Below are 5,118 nucleotides of genomic sequence, written 5' to 3' on the forward strand. Positions count from 1 at the left end.
CATCAGGACTAAGTCCCAGCATGTGGAATTCACCCCTAAAGGAAATGATCTTCCTGGCTATGAAGCAATGGTTTGTGCCATTACCACCTGTGATGAGTAATTTGGGAGATAATACTGAGATGGCTCTGGATGAGTTGCTTCAGAACAGGCTGGCTCTTCCCTGGCACCTGGAAGGTTTCTTATAGTCCAAAGAGCAAATAACTACAAGTCAGTGACCTTTTGTTGTTGTTGTTGGTTGTGAGTCTTAAACTCTGGTCCTGGGTGCTGTCCCTCAGCTCTTCAGCTCAAGGCTAGTGGTCTGTCACTTGAGCCACAGTGCCATTTCTGGTTTTCTGGTAGCTTACTGGAGATAAGAGTCTCATGGACTTTCCTGCCTAGGCTGGCATTGAACTGCGATTCTCAGATCTCAGCCTTCTGAGTAGCTAGGATTACAGGCATGAGCCACCAGTGCCTGACTAAGTCACAGAAATTAAAGTAACAGAAATTTATTCTCTCTTGGGTTCTTGGCTTGGAAGTCTGCAATGCAAGGGCAAGAAAGGCTCTGGAGAAGGACATGACCCATATGTGCCTCAGGGCTTCTGGAGGCTGCTGCTAATCCTGAGCCATCCTGGCTTACAGATTTACCATTCCCATCTCTTCTTCTGCCTTCATGAGACTGTCTTCTGTGTGTCTCTCCTGTGTGTCTCTTTTCTTCTTGCAGGAGCACCAGTTACACTGGAAGCCTGTGGCTCATGCCTGTAACCCTAGCTACTCAGAAAGCTGAGTTCTGAGGATGAAGATTCAAAGCCAACACAGGCAAAACAGTCTGTAAGACTCATCTCTGATTAACCACCAGTCATGATGCAAGTGGTAGAGCATTAGCCTTGAGTGAAAAAGCTAAATGACAGTACTCAGGCCCCTGACTTCAAGCCCTAGTATATTGGCACAAAACAACAATAACAAAGAAACAACAACAAAAAGCAGTCACATGGGCCCTCCCTCCTGCATGGTGACCTCTTCTAACTAGATAACATCTCCAAAGACCCTATTACCCAGTAAAGCCATACTCACCAGGACTGGGTTTAGGACTTGAAACTATTGCAAGTAAGGCCATATTCACCACGCTTTTGTGGGAAACATAATTAAAAACCCAGAGCAATGATTTCACTTTGTCCTAGTTACTTTTCCTACTTACTGTTCACAGCCAAGAAATGCCACATGTTTAAGGTCACCCTCTTGATTGATTATATAAATTATTGATTCTCAAGTGAAGGTTAAGTTTTCCTCTCAGGAATTTAGCATTATCTAGAGGTATTTCACACTGTCCTATGTGGGGGAAGGGAGGCAGTCTTGCATTATCAGCCTCTAGAGGGTAGTGGGTGAGGACACTGCTCAGCACCCTCCAGGGCCTGGCACAGTTCATCAGCTAGAAGTATATGGACTAAGTTGGCAGTAATACCAAGGTTGAGATCCTCTATGCAAAGCAAATGTCTCATAATGATTAGGAATTTAACATCTTTGGAGATTATAGAGTTCTATCAAGAACTTAATTCTCACTCAATTTCATTCTGGCTCTCCTTTAAGGTTAGCCATCTGATTTATTAGCTTGGTGAAAATGCTCATTCAAGTGCAAGGTAGTTTTTCCTTGGGGATGGGTGAAAGCTAGATAGAACAGGAAATGAGAAGCAACTACAACACATTGTGAGCATTAATCATTGATGTGTGTGTGCTAGTACTGGAACTTGTAGGTCCTCCCTGTCTCATATCTTTTGCCCAAGACTGGCACTCTGCCACTAAAGCCATATCTCCACTTCTTGGTTATTATTCGTAGTTAGAGATAAGAGTCTTGTGGGCTTTCCTACTGGAGCTGGCTTTGAATATTGATTCTCAGATCGCAGCTTCTTGAGTAGCTAAAATTACAAGCATGAGACACCAGCATCTAGCATTAATCATTACTGATTAATACCTGCAGCAAATAAAACTAACAGGGGTTGGAGAAGATTAAAAAAGAAAAAGAAAACTGGGAGAGAGAGAGAGGGAAGGGGTGACACTGTCCAAAAAGAAATGTACTCTTTACCTGACTTAGGTAACTGTAACCCCTCTGTATGTAACCTTTATAATTTTTTTTGGAAGAAAAAGAGTAAAAAAGAAAACAAAAAAATAGAAAAGAGGACAAGCCATGTTGTATACATTTGGAAGTGCTCCCTCTTCTGGAATAATGCCACATTCCATGACATTGGGGACTGCACCTGCTTTCCACCCTAGTGTCAGCAGTACCCTGAGTGGTAGCATAGTCTTTCTCAGTAGTGTTTATTAGTTGGAATGTCTGTGTTACAGGGAGAAGGACTGAGGACAGTTCATACCTCCAAAGACTCAGCCTTGATTATTTAATATACTTAAACATGACTCAGACCCCACCCTTCCTGGAATGTTTGTGCAGACCAAGTCTCCTTTAGAATTGCTAGGAGTACAGATTATCAAGAAGGTGTGTGTGTGTGTGTGTGTGTGTGTGTGTGTGTGTGTGTGTGTGTGTGTGTGTGTGTGTGTGTGTGTGTGTTGAAACAGTATTACTCAGCTCACACACAAATACATGTAAATAATTTATAATGTTCACTTTCTGTGACAAACTTCTGTGAAGAAGTTTGAAGTTAAATATGTAAAGTCTAAACTGAGAGCTGGAAGCTCATGCCTGTATTCCTAGCTACTCAGGAGTTAACCCAGACAGAAAAGTTCATGAAACTTTATCTTCAATTAACCAGCAGCAGGCAGAAGTGCATGTATGACTCAATCAAGTGGTAGAGCCTTAGCCCGGAGCTGAAAAGCCAAGTAAGAGTGCAAGGTCTAGAGTTCAAGCCTCAAGACCAACACACATACACACACTCACACACACAATATGAAGCTAAGTTGTGGGTCAGGTAGTGCCAAAGGACAAGTAAGAGAGACATTTCATGAAGGAAGGTCCTGGGATATAGATTAGGGAGTTGGGAACCCTTCAATTGATTACTACAGCCAAACTTTGTGCTCCTAGCCAAAGCCTCTGTCTCCCAGCTCCTGGCCAGTTTGGATCCCTTTCTACATGTTCTCTCTTCTAGGAGGCTGTCTCTTCATCTTGTTTGTTTTGGAGCTACATCAGCTTGAACTTAGGTCCTTGCACTTGCTAGGTACTGCTCTACCACTTAGCCACACCCCCAGAACTTATTGCTTTAGTTTTTAAGGTAGGGTATCACTATTGCCTGGGCTGGCCTCAGACCATGATCCTCCTATTTCTGTATTCTGAGTAGCTGGATTACAGGTGTACACCAACATGCCCAGACTCTGTCCCATCTTTTCCTACCTATCCTGCATGCTCAAAAGTACTAGAAAGAAAGTAAGGACTTTAAAAGAGATTCTGGAAACCCAAAAGTGTTTGTCTTTGTTTTTGATAGTTCTTAGCTGGCCATGGTTAAATCTGCTGTGATAAGGTTCAACTAAGCACACATAAAGAACTCACCTCCTATATAGGGAAGGTCTTTAACCTTGGGATTTTTGTAAAGCAGGCCTGGGACAAACCCTGGGCAACCATATGCAAAAGACGTCCTTGTCCATCAAACCTTCCAGAGGTCCCTCTTGGTCTTTGAGGTTCTCTGTACTCACCTCCAGTAAATGTTCTTCTCTCTTCCCTCACAAACATCTTTGAGTTCAGGTGGGCACTGCCAAGGGATGGGTCTGACAACAGCCCTGGCAGGAATCTCTTCTTTGATCTCAATCTGGAGCTCCTCACTGCAGCGACTTGCTCAGGTGTTTGAGCCTGGTTCAGCTGAATTCTAGCTCTGGTTCTACCATTGCAAGGGAACCACCCCCTACAATGAGCTTTCCGAGCCCCAGCTAGACTCAATCTAGCTCCTAAGAAAACAGAGATATATCATAAATTTGCCACAAATGATAACAGTATGAGTCTATGTAAACCCAATTAAGCACTGTCACATCCTGAGTACTTTGTGTGCATAAATCCATGGGCTGTGGGTTATCTGGAAAGATTCAGTTACTAGAAGCTTGAGCCCAGTGTAGTGATGTTGTAATGTGATGTGGGAAGGTGATGGAACTTGTAAGGGGTTCTTAGAAGAGTTTAATACAAGGTAATTGGGTCACTGAGGCCTACTCTCCCAAGGGATCAGCATAGCTCTGTGAGACCCCACTTCCCTGGAGAATGGCTTGTTAAGAAAAAGCAAACTGGGATGGGAAGGTGGCTTAGTAGTAGAGTACTTGCCTTGCATACATGAGGCCCTGGGTTTGATTCCTCAGTACCACAGAAGCAGAAAAAGGCCGAAGTGGCACTGTGGCTCAAGTGGTAGAGTGCTAGCCTTGAGCTGAAGAGTGAGAGACAGTGCCTGAGCCCAGAGTTCAGGCCCCATGATTGGCAAAAAAAAAAAAAAAGAAAGAAAGAAAGAAAGAAAAAGAAAACTGGCCCTTCTTTGGTCTCTGCCTTGCTGTCTCACTGAGGTCATGAACTTTAAACCAAAGTTAACCTCCAGGCCCTTATGCTCACACGTTAATACTGGGAGCTCAAGTCCAATAGACTCTTTATAAGGAAAAGCTTTTCTTTCTGCCTTTCAAATCATACTACGTAGCTGTTTCATCCCCATCTTTCCCATTCTGCTTTACAAACCAGTTTTGAAGAAAGGCAGTTCTTGAACTTCTTTCTCAAACACAGCTTTCAGAAAGTGTAATTTTATGAAAGAAATTACCATAAAATATATCTCTAAAAATTGTCAGAGTTTTGCAGTAAGAATTAATCTATTTCACAATAATAAATTATGGAATCAAAAACTTCCTAGGGAGTTACATACCAGAAGAAATGAATATTCAGGAGCAAAGCTGATGGCAGGGTTCCAGGAGGTGGAGGTAGAAGAAAATAGATTGTCAGTGTATCCTGACCAGTGGAGTGGAGGATTCCTGAGCCAGAAATGTTCCAGATGGTAAGATCATTATACACAAATGAGTGAAAGGTCATATGGCCACTGCTAGGTCAGTTACAATATGGCGTCAGTCATCTTCTGGTGTTACAAAGTATATCACATTACCTTCAAGGAAAAGGATAGATAGAGCAGATCATCACTTCACACAGCTAGGAGATGCTCCTCATCGTGGGAACAGAGGACC

This window comes from Dipodomys merriami, unplaced genomic scaffold (assembly GCF_024711535.1).
Source record: "Dipodomys merriami isolate MVZ:Mamm:240054 unplaced genomic scaffold, mDipMer1.0.p SCAF_16, whole genome shotgun sequence".
NCBI classification, from domain to species: Eukaryota; Metazoa; Chordata; class Mammalia; order Rodentia; family Heteromyidae; genus Dipodomys; species Dipodomys merriami.